Source organism: Stegodyphus dumicola, chromosome 5, assembly GCF_044657685.1.
Source record: "Stegodyphus dumicola isolate Sdum_Otavi_A_Nest chromosome 5, ASM4465768v1".
Classification (NCBI taxonomy): Eukaryota; Metazoa; Arthropoda; class Arachnida; order Araneae; family Eresidae; genus Stegodyphus; species Stegodyphus dumicola.
Genome location: NC_140772.1, coordinates 92767764 through 92792421, shown reverse-complemented (window position 1 = coordinate 92792421; position 24658 = coordinate 92767764).

The window sequence follows — 24658 nt, the reverse complement described above, 5'->3', positions numbered from 1 at the left end:
TTCGTCGAGAGTTAAAAAACCTGGAATTCCATGGTGGCGCAGCCGCTCAAAAGCCGACAATCTTCCACATAATGAGAATTGACGATTGCAAAGGTGCAAAGTTCATCGCCATTGGCCTGTGGACATGTGGAAAATTGATCTTCGAAGCTAAGCATCTCACTTTACAACCTGGCACCGGTTTACACCAGACGCGTCTAAGTTCGACAGATGCCCAGCGAGCGCTTCTTAAGTGAATGCATTGTACCAGCTGTAAAGCTTGGTGGTGGTAACATCATAGCGTGGCGTTGGTTTTCATGTTTTGGCCTGGGTCTTCTAGTTCCTGTGATCGGAAACATGATCTCTGAAATGTATGTGGACATTCTGGACAATGCTGCTTTCCCAACACTATGGCAAAACTTCAGGCAAGGACCATTTCTCTACCAGCAGGATAATTGCTCCCCGTCTTGCACAGCCATGATTTGACGTAATGGGTGTTTAGAAACTGAGTTGAGCCTCTCATAGCCTCGATATAAATCCTATAGAACACTATTGTGATGAATTACAAAGCAGATTAGTTAGCCAGTCAACTCGACCATCTTAATGCCAGCAATCACTTCAACTGTGATGGATGCATGGAAATCAGTTCCTATGGCCATTTATCAAAAAGTGGTGGAAAGTGTCCTCAGACTTGTGCGCGTTGTCATTGATACAAATGTAGGTCCAACATCATATTAATGTATGCCTCAGGGCTCTCCGAGTCCATATCACTCGGTCTCCGTATACTCAGCAGCTCTTATCACTCAGAGATTGGTGGTCCTTTAAACTTGCCTTATAATGCATTATTTAGGTTACTGAATTATTTACAATATAAGACTTATGTAAAATACAGCCATATGCAGAATTAAGGAATCTGCAATATGTCGATTTTATGAAATGCTAATATAAATATTTTAATCAAATTTGGTATAGTCCCCTGTCACAAACAGACACGCTATCTGTAAAACGCAAAGTGTTTCACTGAAAGTCTGGTCCAAGATGCATGTTGGTTGCACAATACCAAACGCGCTGTCTTGTGTGCTGAAATAAGCGCGTTGCAAACAGCATGTCTTCTTGTTCAGCCCTATCTTATAAAGACTTCGTAGCTATAGACATCGAAGCTCAGGCTCCAGAGGCAACTTATACCTTCCCTGAGAGCTGTGAAGCTATAGCAGTCGCCTTTCGCCTCTCTGAAGTAAACAGATAATGATCCACTTTCCGTCATTTCGGATCTTGGTTGACCTTGTCTACGTCTTCTTGGTATGGATCCAGTGTTTGAACCTGTTTCCACAAAGTGCAGACGACACTGAGAGTTGCATTCATTTTTGTAGCCAACTGTGTTTGTGATTACCTGGTTCCAGTCCACCACTTTATTCCGTCATCCGTACCATCTGAGTGCTATTTCTAACTGGTACCTTATAAAATTTATCTAACTATTGCGAGAAACATGCAGAATGCCATGAGAGAGAAAGAGGAAACAAATCGATGTAAAACCTTCTTGCTCTTATATACCCCCACACCCCAAGTAGTACAGCAACGTCGTAACGACGTTGCGAACTCGTCGCGGATGACGTTGCAAAAACGTTGCAATATGTGGTCTTTAAGACGCCCAGATGTCCGCGAAACTCCACTGTTTTACAATCGTTGCAAGACGTCTTTAAAACGTCTTTGCAGATAAAGTTTTTGTCGCATAGACTTCGTTATTGCGTCTTTCGCAGGTGATATTTTGGTTGTGAAAGCATCGTATCACGACGTCTTAACGACGCCTAAATGTTCGCAAAATTCCACCTTTTTGCAACAGTTGCGAAAATGTCGTTATTATATCCTTGTATTACATATTGATTTATGCAGAAAAATAAGCTTAGTAATTAATATATTTTTCTTCTTTTTTAAAATTTTGTATTCTTGTACTTATCTAAAGTTTAAATATTTTATCATTTCCTGAAAACCAGAAGATAATACAATTTTTTTCTCTTTAGACTAAATATGCATAATTAATAATATCCTTAATTATTTTCAGTACTTTAAAGTTTTCAAATTTCTTTTCGACTAAATATGCATATCTAATAATAGCCTTAATTATTATTAAGTGAAAGTAATTATCAAAGTGGTTATTATAAATATATAACATTTATAGTAGGTTTTAAGTAAATAAAATTCAATTAGATATAAATAAAAGTAAAGATATACATGTGGGTAAAAAAAGAGAGTTTTGATAACATCATTATCACATTTATTTCTGTTAAATCTCAGACATTAAAAATTGCCCCTGTCATGATAAATTATGAAGCGGTTCTTAAGGTATTTTACCTGAACTCAAGTATAAATTTATTCGCATTTCACAGTAAAAAATATAACCATTAACTTCTATAGCTCAGAGATATGCAAATGAAAGACAGTATAAATTAGTTAATTAATGTGATCAAAAATATTTCATACAAAAATATACCTAAATCTAATAACTTCCCATATTCATATCTAAAATGAAATAACAACCTAGCAAACAACATACATGGCAGCACTATTTAAGAAAAAACATGAACTAGTAGTGTTTGAAAGCATAAATAGCAGAAGGAAGGTAACAGAACTAAAATTTCCAATTAATAAAAAAAATATTTGTGTTTTTTAAATAGTAAGCAATTAAAAGTGCAATATTTATGAATTGCAGTATTTACTATAAAGTTGATGTTTCTTAACACCATTTCTTTCGATCATATGTAAATGTACATGGGATGGCATCGTTCATTATAATCGGATGACGCGACAAGCTGTGAGAATAAATCTTTTACCTTTTTCCGATGATAGAAGTCAGACGATTCCGCCATTAAGACGATGACGCGATTAAAAGATGTTTGCATATTAAAGACTATTCCTTCTCTTCATTTGTAAATAATCTCATCTATTTCCTTCTACGTATGTAATTACTTTGTAGTTTCTAGCAACTATTCATGTTTCATTAAATATTCAAGTTTTGCATAAATCGGACTAGTTTATTAGCCCCTAGAGAGCTACAAAAGGAATAAGTTTAGAAAATATTCTTAGTTAGTAAGTACCGATTCTACAGATTTGGGCGCTCAGGCCGGGATGAGCCTAGGAAGAAGCATTATGAATATTACGAAATAAGAGAAGTAAGTTTTGCTTCGATTATTTCCACATTGTTACTTCTAAGAATAGTGTTCTATGATACTGTGAATTAAGATGACTACCTTAAATTCTATTCCTAGAATTTCAAATTCTTTAAAGACTGGGCCTACTAAGTCAATTAAACTTTTACATCAAATTGTGTTTGGAACTTTGGGTGATCGAAAAAATAGCGCTAGATTGCGTAACTTTTGTGGTTTTCCATCTGATTTGAATATTGAAGAAACAAAACAAAAATTACTTAAAACGCTTACTGCAAATGATTTTATTTCTGTGTGTAATTTGTTACATCTTAATTATGATTCAAATTCTGATAAAAACTGTGATTTACTATTGAATAGTCTTTTTGATTTTAAGCTTTTAAAATCCGAAAGTGATGACGATGATGAGTTATCTGAAAACGAAAGTGTTTATCATTCTGATAAAAATGATGATATTAATTCTGTTCGGTCAGAATCACCTCCCATAAATAACTCAGTGAATGAAAACATTATAATGCCTAGCAATATTTCCCTACATTTTCGTGATATCCTAGAAACTGTTTCTGAATTTAATGGCGCTGATACATATCCAGCTGAATCCTTCATTGGCGATTTAGAAGAATCTTTTAAATTATTTAAGTTATCGGAATTACAGAAAATTGTGTTTGCTAAAAAATTGCTTACTGGTTCTGCTAAAGTATTTATTAGGTCTTTGAAGGGTATAACATCATGGGACAAATTAAAAGAAAATCTTTTATCTGAATTTGGTTCTAAAATAAACAGTGCACAACTTCATAATTTGTTACAGAAACGACACTTAAAACCTGGTGAATCACTTTCCGAATATTTAATTGCCATGCGTGAAATAGCCAGTCGCGGTTCTGTTGATGATTCATCAATTCTTGATTATGTAATCAATGGGATACAAGATCAGAGTAGTAACAAAATTGTTTTGTACTTTTGTAAAACTATTTCTAAATTCAAAGAGAAATTAAAAATTTATGAGAAAATTCGCGTTCCAGATACGAAGAATAAGGGTTATTCAAGTAATAACACACAAAATAAAGCACGCTCTATATCTAATAAGAGTAAAGAACAGAGGTGTTATAATTGTGGAAGTTTAGGTCACAAATCTAATTTTTGTAACAATAAGAGTAAAGGATTTAAGTGTTTTAAATGCGATTTGTTTGGACACAAAGCCGTAGATTGTTCGAAACCATCATCTAAAAATATCCAAGATGCCAAAGCTGTTACTCCAATAACTCAGACTTGTCAGAAAGAAATGCATAAAACTGTTAATTTGGGTAATTTGCAAACTGATGCTTTAATAGATACTGGTAGTCAGGTAACGTTAATCCGAGAAGATATACATAAGAAGATAGGTTCTCCTGAACTGAAGTCGGCAGAGCTACAGTTAACGGAATTTGGCAACAAACCTATAGAGAGATTTGAAGGTGAATTCCAAATCGATGGTTCTTTACTTAAATCAAATATTTGCGTTATCGCAGAAAACAAGAAATCTGAGAATTATTCTGAAGAGCATAAAAATGCTCATTGCAGTGGAAATGGTTCTGAAGAAGGATATGGAAAAGTTGTTAATTATGGTTTTTTGCTTCCAAAACCAGAAACTGATCCTGTTAGTATAGTTCCTGTTACAGTACAGAATGTGATCAAACTGGATACCTCATCCACAATCAAAGCAAGTGGCAATGAATTTCTGATTTTGAACTCTGATGACGTCCTGAGTGATGCAGATTCTGATGTAAATGAAAATGATACTATTGAAGATGAATTAGTGCAAAAAGGAAACTCAAGCGCAATACAATTAGCTTTGATGCCAACGCGGAGAAACGCCACGGAAGAAGGAGATTCTCAAAAGAAGCATCTTCCTAAAGAAGAGTCTCATGTTAGAGTTTATGATGAATTAATTGCTAATTCTTCTAAAAAAAAACTTCAGTAACATATCTGATAACAGACAAACAAAAGAAACCACTGGAGACAAGGAAACTACAGAGACCACCGAAGAAGAAAAGAAGATTGAAACGCAGAAGTCAGTTAAAAAGTCTGATGAAAACGACGCTGATACAGAAAGCAAAGACGGAACAAAAGAAACTAAAGAAGGTGAGAAAAAAGAAGCGGAAATGCAGATTTAGAAGACCCAGGAAAAAAATCGAAAATCTTTGATAATGAAATAATGATTTTGATGATTCCTGATTTAGACTTTTTCCCAAGATGACAAATTTTTCCCGATTTGACTAATTTTTCACTATTTGACTAATGAACTATTGTAAGGATGAAATGTATGAAGGAAGACGACTTAAAGAAGACGATTTTAAGAAGACGCATTCGAATGACGGATCTTGAAGATATCTAAGACGCATTCAGAAGACGTATCCAGACGGTATCTCAGAAGACGCATTCAGAAGACGTATTCAGATGATGTTTAAGAAGACGTAAATACGAAGACGAATCCAGATGAATTGTTCCAGACAACGTCAAAGGAAGACGTGTTTGTGAAATACGTGCATTCAGATAGACTGCTCAAGATGAACGAACACAGAAAGAGCATTTAAGAAGAGCTAACGCTGTTATTTCTGAGGATGTTAAGATGATAAGAGAAGATGGCTGAAATAAACCATTTAAGACGACTTTTCCCTCAATAGTAACTAAATCTTTTTTTTTTTTTTTTTTAATTTTATTTTTCAGATCCCTAGATGAGATGGTGGTGCTACGAGAATGCGAGGCCGCATTCCATCAGGATGGACGAGCAGTTGTGGGATGGCATCGTTCATTATAATCGGATGACGCGACAAACTGTGAGAATTAATCTTTTACCTTTTTCCGATGATAGAAGTCAGACGATTCCGCCATTAAGACGATGACGCGATTAAAAGATGTTTGCATATTAAAGACTATTCCTTCTCTTCATTTGTAAATAATCTCATCTATTTCCTTCTACGTATGTAATTACTTTGTAGTTTCTAGCAACTATTCATGTTTCATTAAATATTCAAGTTTTGCATAAATCGGACTAGTTTATTAGCCCTTAGACAGCCACAAAAGGAGTAAGTTTACAATATATTCCTAGACAGTAAGTACCGATTCTACATGTATTTACCTATTTTTATTTCCTACATTTTAGAATAGTGCTAGATTACAATGATCATTTCAGGATCTTTTTATAATCAATCATTCCTTTTGATACTGTGCAGAATTTATAGTATACGATAGTAAGCTAAGTACGTTAAAGTAAGCTCTTCGTTAAATAGCACACGATGAAACTTTTTGTTACTATTTATTATGAATTTCTTTGTTATCACAAGCACATAAAATACAGCGAAAAATATACTTAATGAATATACTTAAATTATGAATATAATACACGTATTTAAGTATAATGAATATACTTAAATTTTAATAAAGAACAAAACGTAATTTCCAACATTCGTTTATTGATTTAATCTAATAGACATACATAACGGTAATATTTAAAAAAACGCAAATTACACAGTGTTTGGGAGGATAGATACTAAACGACAAGTAATAAAACTGCAATTTGCAATCAATAAAAAAAATATTTAATGTTTTCAATATTACACTTAAGTATGGCATAATTATAGATTACAATATTTCATAGTAATGCTAATGTTTACTTAACACTATTTTTTCGATAATATGCGCAAAGTCTGAGCACCAACCTGTATCATGAACACAATAATCGATTAATATGAATGATATACAATATAGCACTTAGGACGTTATAACCGAATCCGCGTATCCAAATATAACGGTAATCCGTGTATCCAAATATTGCATGACGTTATAACCGAATTCGTGTATCCAAATGTAATGATAATCCGTGTATCTAAATATTGCACCGCTGGAGCCACTGAAGACTGGAAAACCGCAATATAATTTTAATCACCGTAAAATTAAGACTATTTAACTGTACGGACGATTTTAGCACGTTGGAAGCAGATATTCACAAACAAAATAAGCAGAAATTCGACATTACCTCGATGATTTCGCCTCAATTCAAAATAAACTGCCATCATTATGTTTTTGTACATCGTTCTCTTTTTGTATTGAAGCTCTCCAGTATATAATTCCAACGGTGGAACAGAAGAGTGAAGAAAATATTCCTGAAAATAAGATGTCAAATTATTGCGCAGTTACTAACTTGTTCGAATTTGACAGGTAGCCAAAGCTCGCAAGCCTCGAGTTTAGATGCTCGTTTATGTAATCCTTCAGTAAATAGTATACATGGAATGTCGAACGGGAATTCAGTGCAACGTTTCAGCGATTTATTCAATTGCATTAAATCTCTCGACGTCTCTTCTGATAATTTAATAGAAACATTTTTAAATGGCCTAGAAGAATTATTTCAACTAAATAGAATTATGAACAATCTTCACAAAATACGAAATTTACAAAAAAATATTTATCGGGCTCGCTAAAACGTTTGTAATGTCAATGTCTCCAAATCCCGAGTATACCGTGATGTTTGGATTAAACCAAACACTTTTTAATGCACGGGAAAAACATAAAAACAAAACAAACAGATCATCAGAGTTTTTATATGTAACGAATTTCGTATTTTTGTTGACAGTTTCTCTAAGTTTTATGTCAACATTTATTAGTAATTTATCAAAGCCATTAATTTTGTCGTTTCCCATTAAAATTGTTAATATTTATTTCTCCTTTTCCATTAAATTTCCGTTCTGCTTCTCCTGACTGTCGGTGAGATTGCCGTCACATATATAACGGACAGACGTTAAAATGCATGGATATGCATCGTCTTTTGGCTGTATACCTTAGAAACCGAGATTTTGGTTAAAAAAACTCCTTCTTTTTTCTTACGCTCGATGAAAGTCGTATTTCTTATATTTCCAAAACTGCTTGAAATTTGTTCCTACGTTCATTTAAACTTGAATTATGATACTTTATTTGACACCTTGTCCTCAAAAATCGTACCAGAAGTGCACAAGATGTAAATATTTAAAAGGCTGAAGTGAGTGTGTCAGAGTTGTTTACTTTTATTTTCGGGGCTTAAAACTTTATCTAATTACATTTTAAAGACCAAAAAGTATTTTTATGATGGCAACAAAACAAAGTTCTAGCATATTTTCAAGCTGTATATTATGAATTCACTAACGCATTTTTACTCGTGTTTTGATTCTGTGTTTACATTGCTGATAAGCGCTTTATTTATTTATTTCTGAGTAATACTCATTAATTTTTATAGCTATAGATAGATATTGGTATAAATGTGGTAAATTAGGTATAGATATTGGTTATTACAGTGCAAACGCGTATGAAAAGTTTGACGTTAACCGTATCGACAATGCAAAAGACATTCCCTGATTTGGCTTTAAACAGCAAAAAAAAATTTTAAAGCTGCTAGAAAGCAAAAAAAAATGTAAATTCTTGAAAACAAGAGGGTATTAGTTATAAATCAGGGGAATTTTAAATTTACAAACTGATCAAAAGTAGGTAATCGAGTTTTTGAACTCTTTAAATGCGTTTATCTCGTTTTTCTTGTTTCGTGTTAAAATGCTAACATGAAACCCAAGATCTCTAAAAATTATGATTGAAATCTTATCCAAATTGGTATACATATTTAGAAGGATTCATGTAAGAAGATAGACTATTTACTAATTGATAAATGCATTTTTTATTAAGTTATTATGTGTTAAACATGAATTTTAATGAGAAAATATGCTTTTTCTTTGTTACATTACATATTCTAGCTTAAAAGAATTAAATAACTTCCTAGCTTTAAAATAATAATCTACCTACTTCAGAATATCATTATGATGGGTTTGCATTTTACAAAATAAGAAAATATATTATACTTTTTTTCAATACAGTTATTCTAATTTATTGTAAATATTGCTGTTTTTTTTTTTTTTTTTTTTTTTTTTTTTTTTTGCATGTTTTCTTACTTTACTCCAAAAATACAATATTAATGGTCATTAAATAACTCAGCTTTTTGATTTTTTTCATCATTACTTACTTTCAAGCCAAAATTAAATGCACAAACTTAAGAATAAAAAAAAAGTGTTTGAAGGTATACAACCCCCTTAACATTGGACGTTTCTCGGAATTCGTAAAATCGCCCCATTTTTATCCGTGTATACATCTTCGCAGAAATTGTACTTTTTGCTCTGTATGCGGTAAAATGTTTCATATTATGTCAGCATATTAATTCAAATAAATTCTTCCTTGCTTTAAAAATAATAAATAAAGTCATATTTTAGCAGTGAAATAATTGCTAACATGTGATTTGCATTGATTTCGGAAATATAATATTTTTAAATATATAAAATGCATAGCTACTTATAGAACATAAAATGCAAATTACTTTATAGATTAGTTTCATTTTTTAATATTTTCCTATAATATTTATAAAAAAAATATTTTAAGTATTAATTATTTTACAAAATTTTAAACAATAATTTAGCACTATTTTAGTACTAATTAAATTTTATAATGCAAGTATTTATATTAAATTTATGTTTCATTAGATGGATCTACCTTAGATTGATATATTTAAATGAAATAAAGTAATGAAACATTGCAAAATAAATCTTATGAGGACTTCAGATTCTTGAAGGGGCAGATTTAGTCTCTTTTCATTCTAAAAGTAACTCTGATGAACTACGAAAAAGATGCTAGAACGACCACGTTTCTAGTACTTTCTGCTTCTCGATATTACTAAAAGACATGTGAAATCGGAATATAGTTATAGCTTTATAGAGGATCAAATACAATTATTCAGTTACAATATCCATTACAGGTATACAGAGACCGGACCAAAATGTCGTCAAATTGTTGCCAAGCTTCATGACTTTTTGCAATTTCCCGCGAAGAATTAGTTGCCGAAACCGTTACCAGCTTGATGATATATCGCCAAATTAGCGAGTTAGCTATTTACTTAGTGTTAAAGAGACTTTCATCTGTGTTCTTATTTTTTCTATCCTATTTTCCTGCATAGCCTCGTCAGCCCACATTTTCATGTTACATTATACAGAAAAATACAATTTCACATATACTAATTGTCCCAAAATCATCTATCTATGTTCAAAATTCGTAACAATATGTAGGCTGTAAATTAGCATCGCTACATAGTATCATTACTTTTCTATGTAATTCGAAAATATGTGGAAATAGATCTCTTAGTTATTTTCCCTTATTATTAGTTTGGATATACCAAACAATATATTTGCTAACTTTTCGTATATGCGCAGTTTATATTTTCGGTTCATTATTTCTGATCACTAATCTGGCGGAGGACTAGCGCATGTAAAATTATATGGTATGAAACTTTCTGTCATGTAACTTTACGTGCGCATTTCTGTCATGTAAATTTCTGAGGAAAGCGGAAGTACATGCCATGCCTGATTTTTCTTTCCAGTAGTCAATGTGAGTTTCTAACGGCTCCATATTTCAAGAGTTCTTGACTGAGATATAGAGGGAGCTGAGCAACTTCTTGCAGTTATTACAAATGTCCAAAATTATTTTTAAAAATTTTTTTGATATACCAATGATCATTCAGAAGTCTGTTTTCAGGACTAAACCAGTACTACAAAAACAACATTAAAAACTTCAAGATTTATCTAGTCATACCTCTCTTTATCAATTTAGATTTTTCCAGAATCTTATATAAGATACTTAAATGCACTAAATAAAGCTAAACATTATTGTATAATGTTTACATCAGATTTTTCTATATATCAGTACTGTATCATAGCAGTAAATTAAAACTCTTTGGCTTTAATTACTCATACGTTTAAATTTTTACAATAATATTTGTTACGTATGACTGCTTTTAGCTTCCAAATTTATCATACTAATTAGTCTGAAAATTTCATAATACCATAGAAAATAATTGCCAGTATTCTGCTGGTGCGATTCATTAATGAACGCTGAGAGAATTCGAATTCATTAAATCATATACATTATACACTAAAAGTGGAGCGAGAATAAATTCACAAATAAATTACTAATTGGAGCCCATGGAATTATTCACCAATCATCAAAGGATGAAATCATATGCAGTATAAATAACGTTACTGAAATAGTTCAAATTAATCACGTTTGCGATGAAGTTAATGTCTCTTTAGCTTATTTTAAAATATATGCGAAAAGGTTTATTGGATTGTCTGTTCAGAGCATTATGTTGCACTGCACAGAGACAGAGAATATCGTCAAGTTACTATTTATTTTCTCCGATTCATATTACTTACCAATGCAGTGATAAATATGCACAAATATGAAAAGTGCTTTTACAGTCTACGCTGAACATCATCGGTAATATTAAATATTGAAATAAAAATTGCTTCGCACGAAACGTTTAACATGGCTTAAAATTTTTCCAATATTATTTTCAAAAGCGACATATACATTAATTTCAAAGTCATCTGGTGCTTCTGTTGCATTCTTGTATAATAGAATCTACTCCATTTCATCGAATAACAGTGCTCGATGAAAGTATCCGAATTATAAGATGCCAATAATTCAAAAAAAAAATTTTCGATTCTAAAAGTTAAAAATTATTAGTTTTAGATACCTAGATGTTATTTCATTTCATAACTTTCCCTGTAAATGGAAGAGTAATAGGTACTCCTGCTCACTTTTATATGTGTGTATAGTATGAAAAATTCTTCTACTCTTAGTGTATTAGAAGCTTTCAGTAAAGGTTTCAATGTTTATTATTTGCAGAACAAATACGAAGCTGTAAGTCAATTTTGATGAGGATATTGTTCTTCAAGATTCCAGAATACATTTCTCAGTATCATACGTTGGATTAACAGCTATCGCCAAAATAGTCAGGTGCTTACTCCTCAAGTATTTGACAAGAATAACCGATGTCGTCAATAATTTAACAGTCTCATCACCTAAAAATTTGCACAGTGTGCATTCTTCATAAAAAACAGTAACGGGTAAATATTAAGAATACCATTTTAGTAAAAAAAAAAAAAAAAAAACTGTTTGGTTGGTCGCAGAAATAATGGTAGTTCTATAAAATGCGCTTCGCGTTGTACGGTATCAGAAATATTTTTGTTACTTAGAATAATAGTAAAAATATCAACACAAATATCAGATGATCAAGCAAATATTTCAGAAATGCACACGTTGCATTTAAATCTCTAAGTTTGCTAAACAAATTCCTTTTTTTTTTGCCTTGTTAGGGTGGTGGTAGGTGAGCCAATTTCCATAGCCCGGATCCCGTAGAAAGGCATGATTGTTTATAAATATAGTGTCTTTACGATACGGTAAGACTTAACTTACTATGAAGCCGAAAGTCTTGTCGAAAGAGTGAAGGAGGGCGAGAGCAAACTTGAATTCGTTTTCCGCGATTTCTTCGAAACTGGAAAGGAAACCCGGAGAATGTTGTACATTAACTTGTAACAAAATAAATCTCACAAAATTTACTTTATTTATGGTATGCATTTTTTAATCGTAATTTTATTCTTGTGTATGTATATGCTGATGTTAAGTAGTAGTATTTGTTTTACAGTAGTGAAATTTATTCTAAATGCTGTTATCTTGTATGTTGGAAATTTTAATTTCGCATTTTGCCTGTGCCAGTGCATATTTTTACTTAAACTCACATTTTTGTGTCTTATGTTTTGCGCTAATGACTTGTTTGTCTTGATTTCGTGTATGGAGTGCTAGATTTTAGCTGTGCAAATTTTAAATGTTCACTTTTTGAGTATTTTGTTATTTTGCTTCACTTTTACTTTTTATGTATATTATTATTCACTATTTTTGTGTATTTTGTTATTTTGCTGCTGAACTGAATTTTTTGTGGTGTACGTACGAAGAGCGTGATATCTTATAAATACAGTTAACACACGAAACGTTTAAAGAGACACTAGGTAATTTTTGAAGCAGGAGATGAGAAAAATAAGCAACACCTTCGCCGGGAATCGAACCACGCATCACTGGAATACGCGCCCAGCGTGCAGAGCACTACACTACGAAGGCATGCTAAGAAGGCTGGAGAAATACCTTTTCTGGGTGTGGAGAATCATCATCCAACACACTTTTAGTTCGGGCGCCACTATAGAGACATTAGGTAATTTGTGAAGCAGGAGATTGAAAAAATGAGCATTTTCTTTGCTGGGAATTGAACCACGGATCTCTGGAATATGCGTCCCAGCATGCAGACCACCACACTACAAAGGCATGCTAAGAAGGCGGGAGAAATACCTTATACGTTAATAATAAAAATATAAAAGGATGTTTTTGTTAGCCATTTTATTATGGAAACTGTACATGGATAAAATGAACTTAAAATGATAGTCCGTGAAAAGGCAGAAAAATATATGCTGACACTTAACATTGCGTCGGAAATTCTAAGCATTTACTGCTATGTTGCTTTTAAAATTTTTGTGATTTTGCTATTGAATATAGATGAGCCTGGTTATAAAGGGGCCGGGTTGGAATCTCGGAGAACGCATGGATATAAATTACCTATCTTTTCGTTCGAGGTAACGGTGGCCGCCTATTAAGCGCTTTCGAGTATATCTCTGAAATGTTATAATGAACTGTGATCCAACAGTTTCAAAGATTTTATAGCTTTAGTGCGCAGTGCTTCTCTGCAAATTTTTTAATGCCCAACATTTACATATCTCCCTAATCTCCTTTGAAGGAAGGGCTTCTTCCATCTTCCCCCATTTTCCATCTTCATAGACAAAAGCTTTATAACGTTTTGCCATTGCCCGCTATGCAGATCTAACAGTTTTTCAATAGTCAGCTCTTATTCATATGTTCCTCCCATAGCTCATCTTCTTCATTCATCTCCTAACCCATGGTTTCTCCAAAGATACAATTTCAACAACTTTTGACAGCTTCGGATTATAAACACATATTACTGTTCTCTAAAACTGGAATTAAAAATTCTCTTTGTGACTTCCGGGTTTTATTGGTGATCTTTAGACTGTTCACGATGTGGAACAATGTTTTTCAAAATTCTTGAATGGTAAATATTATTTTTTCGCTCACCTCAAAGCATCGCTGAAAAGGTTTTTGATGCAAATCTAAAATTATAAATGACCTGTTGACGCATGGTCTGCAGTAGTGTACAGGTAACAGGAGGAAAGAATTTGAGCTTAATAATTTTGAATTTCTCCAGTGAGTCAAAAGATGAGTAGCGCCTTGTCCAAATCACCCAAACTTTGAGCTGCAGTTTTCTTTCTACAAGGTCATAATCTGTCCTCTTCAGAATTAAATATAAAATTAAGAAAGCTCTGACACGCAGACCATAGCGTCGTTTTTCGTTCGATGCATAAATATCATATTCACGATGGGAGCGGATACGTCATTTTTCCATTAAACAGGGCATACTAATCCAAGCTAAACGGGAAACACCTTACTCGTCCTCACGCGTATCAATCGGCTGGTCACTATCCCTTGTAGTCGTGGCTTTGGGTTAAGCTCTCGGGAGTACCTGCTTTCGGGAAAGCCGACTATGGGCTTCAGTTTGCGTTTAGGTATGGCTAGTCCTAGCACAGGATTCTCTGTTTCCTTATTGGGCTCCATGGTGGACAAAGCCATCAGACCCGAATCTTTACTCTTTCAAATATGGCTAGTTAAGATATATGAAAGACTTTGAAGTCAGTTCCGTAACCCCGAGCACCAATTCTGAAACATGTACTGCTAAAAAATGTACACACCGATTCAAATGCAAGTAATCCTAACGATTGTCCCTGTTTCGTTGTAGCCTCAAGTCCTTCTGGCGAAAATTACAAAAGATATCTCCATTTGTAATTCACATGTATATCCATTCCTACATTGGTGAGCCAAGAAACATAAAGCGTCTCGGGGCTGGATATTTGCTTGTCGTTGACAATTTCGGCTACATTGTCTGCGTCCCTCCTACGATTAACTAAGCTAGGGCAAATTGACGTAACAGTATCAGCACATAAAATACTAAATTTTTGTAGAGGCGTAATCTCGGAAGTCGACCTTCTGTCTGTTTCTGAAGAAGAGTTCGTTTCCGAGCTAGCCGATTAAAACGTCAGTGCTGCCAGGCAGATCAAGATGCGTAAGGAAGATGAGTTGATTGACACGAAGCACGTGATCCTGACCTTCAAATCGCCTGATCTGCCTAGGAATATTAAGGCTGGATACCTCGATTGTCCTGTACGACCATATATTTCAAACCCAATGCGATGTTTCCAGTGGTCCGTTTTGGTCTAAGATCTCGTGCCGTGGCAAACTCACGTGTGCACGTTGCGCTGTGGTGGGCCACGATAGTGACACATGTAACTGCTGCCCCGCTGTGCATAAATTGCAAGGTTGAACATGCAGCTTTCTCACGCTCATGTCCCCAATGGAAAGCAGTGAGGGAAGTACAGGCTATTAAAATTGCGAGGAATATATCGTATGCAGAAGCCAGAAGGATAGTCGAAGGCACTCAATCAAGAACAGGCATGTCTTTCGCTAGTGCTGCCAAATCAACACAATGTGTTGGTACCCAAACCTCAGTTAGCGCAGAAACAACAGCACCTAAAGACCAACCCACAATTGACAAGTCCAAAACAAACTCAAATATGAAAAACAGAAATAGTAATCCCAAATAAATCGAAAAACCTTACCAAAAAAGCTACAAACAAGCAGAGAAGTGTAAGTAATAGTTCATTTGACTAAATGATTTTAGACTCCTTTGATTCAGATAATATGGAAATAGAGCAAGAGTTAGAAATTCCCAAACATCTACTTCCACGCAAAACCAAAACGCAGCACATAAATACTAAACACCACTCATAATGGCCACTCTCATATCATGGAACTGCATGGTTTCCACCAAAATCACGTTCACATCAAACAACTCATCGATGCCTATCATCCTGTGTGCCTGGCACTCTAGGAAACTCTGTTGAAATCAGAACATTAGGTTAAGCTACGGAGGCACAGTTGAAATAGGAAAGATAATCCTGATGGTGATCGTGTCTTTGGAGGCGTAGGAGTTCTAGCGTCACTTGACTGTTCCTCCAGCTCAATCTCCTTACGTACGAGTCTCCAAGCTGTAGCCGTGAGAGTCAATATACGAAATTTAGTTTCGATCTACCTGCCTCCAAATCAACACATCGATCAACGATATTTAAATTATTTAATAGAACAGCTGTCTGAACCCTTTATCATAATAGGTGACTTTATGTGTCCTATTATGTATTCTCGTTTGTGTTTATATGTCTTTATGTTATGTTATTATGAGTGTGCTTTTATGCGTTTATGTTTAATTTTGTATATATATGTATGTTTTAGTGTTTTAATGCTATCCTTTATATTCCTTTTTAAGTTACTTTGTTTTATAAGCAACGTCCTATATAAAATCTACTTGACATCTAGCCGCTTTATGGCCATGTAAACTCACGTTGCAGCCTCACGGGGCTGCAGCAAGTTGTTTCTTCGAGATAGTGGAGGACGTGGGACATATGTCTGCTTACCTATGTTATACGCCAGGCGTCCCCGTTCTCCGTCACCTGTCACCTGTCCACAGCCCGCTCTGGTTAAGTAAGGATATAAATTCTCGAGGCAAACAGATAGAGCAAATGATTGAAGATCACTGCCTGTGTCTCCTCAACAACTGAAAAAATACCTACTTAAACGAGCCCACTAGAACTTTTCTTGCTATCGATCTTGTTACCTCTTGAAGTCGCATAGTTACCTCTTGAAAGTTGAGAGTGAACCTGTTTCTTCCCACTGTGAGAATATTCTTACAGTACGCCATATTTTAATTGAATTGTCCGTATCTTAACTCACTAAGATACGGACAATTTTAACAGCTCTGACCTGCCTTTTGACCGTATAATCGGGAAAGCGGCCAATGCTAATTTATTTCAATACTTCAAGGAGAATGGTTTTGTTATTTAATTTGATTTTCTTTTGATGTGTATTTGGATTTTAGTGCTATAAATTTTATTGTATATCATATTCTATGATTTCATACCATTCCTTAAATCATTGCACAATTCATGAGTTACTTTATCTTAACTTTCACCATTTTGTTTTGTTCTCTTGTTTTAACTATTTTTTTTTTGTTTTAATATCTTGATTGCGTATAATTTATGTGTGAATGTTACTGTAACTTGTTTTTAACTATCAACTTTGTTTTTTATCAACTTTTATAAGTGCTAATAACCTGTTCAGGTTGTGCGCCAAAATAATTACCAATACCAATATATGATCTTTAATTTCTCGCAGAAGAAATTTCCAATATATTATCAGCTGCTAGTTTCTCCTCGTTTGTTCACATGATAAGTAACACTTATAACATATAACATTTGTTTAAAATCTCCTGGTTGCTTCTCCTGTACTTAGCCCCCTCATTTCTTCTTTAATGTTGTGCATATCATTATAGCAGACTTGTTTTAAATTTCGACCATTCGCATTCTTCATTTCTGATTCTCAAAGCTTTCTTTGTTATCATGAGCCGTGATTTTCGTTTTCTTTAAATTCCTTCTTTTTCAATATTTTGTCTTCATGGATGCCATTGTTGCAGTGCATTTACTAAAAACGAGTCACTAAACTTTGGCATGTTTTTAAAACAAATTGCGTTATGCACAAACACATGGACGCAATGTTATCTTAGCTGTATACGCTGATGCAGATGGTGATATATATACCAGTGAGGCAAGCCAAATGAGAACGCTGGGGAAGATGTTTAGAAGAATAATTGCTATAATTCGATGCACTGTTAAAAGAAATTACTTTGTGCATGTACATACGGTCACAGTGCTATATAAATATAAGTACTTATGCAAATGGTGATATGTACCAAATCAGACAAGGCTAATGAGACCGCGTGTAGAAGATGTTTACTCGCAGTCCCACACTGTGTCAGAGAGAAAAATCATCGGCTCAGTTGTAATCACGTGACATTGTCAGGCAAAGCGCATACGTACTCCTTCTCGTTATCTCTTGCAACCGAGATGACATCCGATCAATGGCTAGGGTGCCTAACTGATTAATGGCATCGCGATGCATAAAAAGTATCAGCTGGCACGCATTTACTGAACAACTTATAGCATTACATGTACTGTTACAAAATATACGCACTGTTATGTTACATGAAATATTACATACTGCACAAGTTCGTGCTTCGCTAGTCCCTTACATTACTCGCAGTGATTTTATATGCATGTTTAGCGTATTTCGACATTTATCATTTATGGGAGAGGAAAATATGATAGGATTATATAGTAGTTCTCCCTGCCTTCTTGTCATGCCTTCGTGGTGTGGTGGTCTGCACGCTGGGGAGTATTCCAGAGGTCCGTGGTTCGATTCCCTGTCAAAGCGTTGCTAATTTTTCATCTCACCCGCTTCCAAAAATCCGAATCCTCTACAAGATAACAAAATAAAAAAGATTAAATCTTAAAATAATAACAAAGAACTAAAAATAAGAATACTAAGAAAGCGTAATAATAATAAAAAAAAAAAAGACTAAAAAGAAAAATATGTATATAGCATATTAATTATAATTTAAGGCGTTGGACGCATGCGCGAGGATTAATAATGCATCCAATCCATTAAATTATAATTAATATGCTCTCTCTCTCTCTATATATATATATCATGCAATGTGCTGTACAAGCTTGCAATGTGCTGTACAAGCATATAAACAGTACTTATTATTATGCAGATGAATGAAAAAATGATACAATGCATTTTATGATACAATGCGTACATAAGTACTATTTCAAGCAAATCAAGGAAACAAATTATTATATTGATAAATGATGAAGGCAAGTTGATACAATACATTAATTTACAACTGGTGCATGTAAATAAATAAGACTTGTTTTCATTTAAAAATAGGAACAAAATTTGAAACCGGTTGACATGCAAGCTGGAAAACTAAGTGTTACTAGAAATACTGTACAATATTATTGATAAAACTGAAATGCCTTGCTCGGTACAATAAATGAACTATATTACTAAATAATATTTACACTTTGTTATGCAGAAAAAGAAAAAAAAATAACTGAAACGAAATAGAGAATTAATACTGCTACATGCAAATGCACAAGGCATATTATTGCATATTATTATCCAAATAGATTAACTTTTACATTACATAAATTTAGAACTATTTTAAATTAGTTTAAAAGACTTGTTGTCAATTAGTAGTAGGAACAATATTTGAAAGCAGTTTAAATGCAAGCTGACACTGAATCTTTTGAACGAAATTGTTAAGCCTCAGTCAGTATATATACATATGTACTGTATTTCTCTATTGTAATTACATTTTACTGGGTTTTTTACTTTATATCAAAACTCCTTCCGTCTCAATACATTCATTTGATACTGTTAATAGCAAGTAAACAATGCGTGTTATTGTGAAGATAGATGATAAAGACTACCTGATATTATACATACATTTAATACTATTATTATAGAAAATTTAACAAACTATTATTATGCAGGTAAATGATAAATACTAATTGATTCTGTATATAAATTAGGATTGTTACTAGTACTAAATTTATGTATAGCTGTCAATTAATAATTGTATTGCTGTCAATTAATAATGAGAATTAATATTATACTTTTGAAAGCAGTTGAAATGCAGGTATGCAATGCAGATGCTACTAGAAATATTATACAATATTTATTATTAACAAGGTTAAAATGTCTTGCTCAGCACATATACATATGTACTCTGATAAAAATACACATTTGACAGAAGATTATCAAATACGCAATTGGATAAAAAGTTCCTAGTTCTAAAAACTCCAGTGCTATCATTTGAATTAGCGATATTATATTCTACACCAAAGGTGGCCAACATGTTTGGGAAGAGTGTGACCATCTGAAAAAAAGTTATACGCGCTTCTTCTAACTTTTACAATGTATTAAAAAATATAAAAAGGTGAAAAAAATTAATTTAGCTGATTATGGGATTTTTACGCAGATAACACATTCTTTAATATATGTCTGAGTAGAGGAAATTTAAAAAATAATATAATACATAAAACAAAAATACAAACTGGGGCTTTTTTTTAATAAACATTTTTAAAGGTTCAGTCAATTAGATTATGTATAAAATGAAAGCGAATAATTTTAAACATTTAAATCTGAGTAACTATTAAACAGTCAGTACTTAATTAACGTTGTTTTTGAATATGCATTTTTATTAAGTCATATATCTTAAAATTATTTTTGAAGATGATAACAAATTATGTTTTTTAGGTGCATATAAGTTAATCTTGAACGAAATCTTGATTTTATTATGTTCATAATAGAAAAAAATATGTGCACAAATATCTGTTTATCCAAACCTACAACAATAGTGTGACGGAATATCGCTATAGTGAAATAAACCTTGTAGAGACATTAGGAGTTTTGAAAGCAGGGAGAGAGGAAAAATGAGCAGTCGCCTTCGCCGGAAATCTAACCACGGAAACGTCTGAAATACCGGCTCAGTGAGCTAACCACTACATCACGAAGGCACGCTAGGAAGACGGGAGAAATACATTATAACCTAAACTTCAAAGAGTTATTGTTTTTATTCTAATGTATTTATGTGTGTATCTATCTGCGAAATTCATACATAATTCTCTTTACTAATATTTTAATAGTTTGATCTTAATTTTTCATAATTTTAAATAAGTCATAGAGTGTCAATGTTAACACTCCGCCGTTCCACTTGTGGTGCACGTGGATCCCTAATTTGCACAGCAACTACAAGAGCCAAGCCTTGCGTCTATGATTGTTGCATCTCTGATGTTTATTATAGTTACGTAATGTTACATATTGTATTAATATTTTTCTCATTAAATATTAGGTACTCTGTTGGAAAACTAGCAACTATGAACAATTTTGTTGCTATGATACCATATAGTAACGCTCACTGCAGCGCAAAATTGCCTTGGACAACTTGACTAGCATGATTGGTTTTTTAAAGTGACACTCAGCTAGGCTGAACAAATTACATCAGTTGGTTTTTGAGATGAAATTCTTTAACTTCCGGATATTCAAAGGCATACTGTGCGTACGTACTACCCGTATTGCAAGACGTCGCTCCTTAATCCATTTAATAAATTGTTTTGTATAGTTCAATCTATTAATTTTTAAGCTATGTTATGTTTCATTTCGAAATGTAATGCCTTGTAGAATGGCATTATGTATTAGATTCGGTAATACGCCAAGCAGTATTAATTGTATTACGTGCAAATATATTGAAAGTGCAAAGTCTATCGGAAGTAATAAATTACTACTCCTGTGAATGTTTAATATACTGGCAGAGAAAAAAGAAACAGCTTATTTCTGAAATGAAATTCTATCAGTAGCACAAGAAAAAGCATCTTACATTCACAGCCTTACTAATTTTTATCCAATCTAGCCACTAAACTTAAAAGTGCACTTCTTGAATATTTCTGTTGACTGTATAACATCATACGTTTTTTAATAAAAAGAGTAAATCGAAATTATATGATCACGGATGGCAAAATAATACAATTTTTGTTAAAAGTGAAATATTTTATTTTACAAATGCATGCATGATAGAACAAAAGATAAAAATGCATGAATGTATAAGAAACTTCTAAACTGAAATAAATATATTTCCTCTCCAAATGAAATTTTAATTTTCAACACGCGATTAAAACTATTACAATATTTAAATTTTCCTACTCATAAGAAAAATTTAAACAAATTTCATTCTGTGAAATTTTTATCGCGTTTTAATTGGTGTAAATTAAATAGTAAATTAATCAAGTATAAGGAAATATGTATTGATTTGTGTGATGTTTATTGCTGGCACGATAATTAAAGGGGAAAAGAAGGAGGTAATTTACATTCTCAAGGTGCCTCTATTAGGCAACAAAAGCATGAAGTATGTCTTTAAACTTTCAATTACTTGCTTCTTCCCTTGTCCTTTAAGAAGCAAATGGGAATATAGTGTGTCTTGAACGACGAAAGATGTGGGCCCCTGCGGGGATTAAGGTAATCAATGTGATTCCATGTAGTTAATTGAGTGAGTAAAGTGGAGATTAGTATTATATGTTCTTTCATTTATTTTATTTGGTGACCTGACTACGTTTGAAGAAATATTTATTTCTAATTTACACCTTCAGCGTATACGCAATTTGCTAACTTAATAATACTTACTTAGAGTTACATGCTTAGCATATTTTGTGTAATATTTCTGTATGTGTTCGAAAGTAACCTGTCGTAACGAAACTGTATTTACTTTTCATTTTTTTTCTTCTAATCTGAAATAAAATATATGGGATTCTAAACATTAGAGTAGCTATACGCTTACTTTTTATCTTGCTTATTTACTTCAAGGCAAGTAATCAGGTTTCAATTATATTGCGATAGAATTATATGGTGTTCCTGTCTTATTCCTGTTTATAATAAATAGTTTATCCAAGAACCTGCAATTTTCTCAGATGCCTTTGACTAAATTAACGATTTCTGCAAGCGGCTTCAAAAGTCTGAAAAATTTTCTACTTCTAAGAACTTGGTATGAAATTAATCATTGAACATAAACGATTGATGAAAAAATGCTCTCTGCTGTTAGGGTGATACAAAATTCTCATCGTCATCTTCGTCGCATTCTGAGAGTGACCATGTAAATTCATTAGGTATTTCCTAGCACGAAGCATCAGAAAATCAGCATATTCACCTAATTTCGAATTACGAACATCCCAATTGCCGGTTTGACAAACTTTGATTTATACTCTGAAGACTCGCGGTAAGGAGGGATATAGTACTTAAAGCTTTAATCACATGATGATTTTAAAATCATAAGTGGGCTAAACCGAATTCGTTGCTAGGTAACCAAACGTTGCTAAATCAGAAAAAGTGATTTAAAAAAAAATTTGTCTAAGTGTTTTAACTTTTAAACGTTATCCCACTTAATATAGGGGCCCACCAGCGGCCGAGCGGTAAAGTCGCTAAACACTGGTAGTTCGGTCCGAGGTTCGAATCCCGCGAACGGGCTGGCTGCATGGGCGTTTTCGTGGTTTTCCCCATGTGTAACGTGTATACGAGCCAGTTTCCCTTAGAAAGTCCTCCACGAAAGGCATCCCTCCCCTTAGGCAGATAGCCCTAGTGTGCTTTGCCATAATTAAATACACCACACCACCCACTTAATATAGCAGCCGACCAATCGCTGCAAAGCAAACTTCATTCGATGATTTCGCGCAGTCAGTTATTATTATAGTACGTTATATTTACCAGATGCGGCACTTTCACTTCTCGATTAGCTATTTTCTAACCCCTAATAAACAAGGTGATAAATACTAATAAACCTAATAACCCCTAAGGTGTGAATGGACTTAAAGACGATACTTAATCTCATTTAAAATTTTTAAATAAGGAATGTAATTTTTGGCATTTGCATATAAATACAAAACTGCTTTCTGTCTATTTATCTAAAAAATAATAAGGATTTATTCAGCTGAAGTACCTGAATTCTTTTCTGCCTGCTATTTTTTTTCTTTCAGTTGATGCAGCATGGCACTAGTTGCACATTGCACAGCAACGAAATTAGGGTGGTCTTTTCGAGAAGTGGAAGAAAGGTTATATCAATAGTATAGTTTCTGCATTTCCAGGGGTTTTGTGGAAACTTTCCATAATAGATTCATATTTCACAGTTCTATTTGTTTACTTATTTGTTTTTTCTTAATTTTAAATTTTGTTTATACACACTTAAAAAGGAGAAATGCTCATTATTGAGCTGAATTCTTCGAATGAGTATGGGGCATCTATCTGAAAAAGGGACGGCGATTAGAAACATATTCCCGTTTAATTTGGGGAATATTATATTTTGTTTATATACACTTAAAAAGGAGAAATGCTCATTATTGAGCTGAATTCTTCGAATGAGTATGAAGCATCTATCTGAAAAAGGGACGGCGATTAGAAACATATTCCCGTTTAATTTGGGGAATATTATATTTTGTTTATATACACTTAAAAAGGAGTAATGCTCATTATTGAGCTGAATTCTTTGAATGAGTATGAAGCATCTATCTGAATAAGGGACGGCGATTAGAAACATATTCCCGTTTAATTTGGGGAATATTATATGGATGGCTATCAATTTGAGTTTTACAAAGGTAAAATCATTTATAAATTTTGTCTCATTTTAACTTGCTCAATTGTTTTTCTTTTCAGTATACGATTTTAAAAAAATGAATAAATAAAACGAGCGTAAGCTCTTTTTCAGCTCTGAAGCCGTTTCAAAAATGCATTTGCGATACGAATGTAAATTGCTTCACTTGTTGCAGTTTTCGATTGACTAACATTCTGCTTAATCAGAGAAATTGGGTTGCGATGTGAAGACCACTGAATACCATGTTGAGAATTTCGCTCACAAACGTCTGAAATGATACAAAAGCATCTGTAATACTTTTCCGATTAGTCGCAAAGGAAATTAGGAATTGATTTCACAACATTTTTATATCCAAAAGCGCAAAAGTTGGTGGCCTATAATAACTTCTTCACTGAATACATTTTTGAAGGGTGTCACATTTGCGGATTATATGACTGGTTAT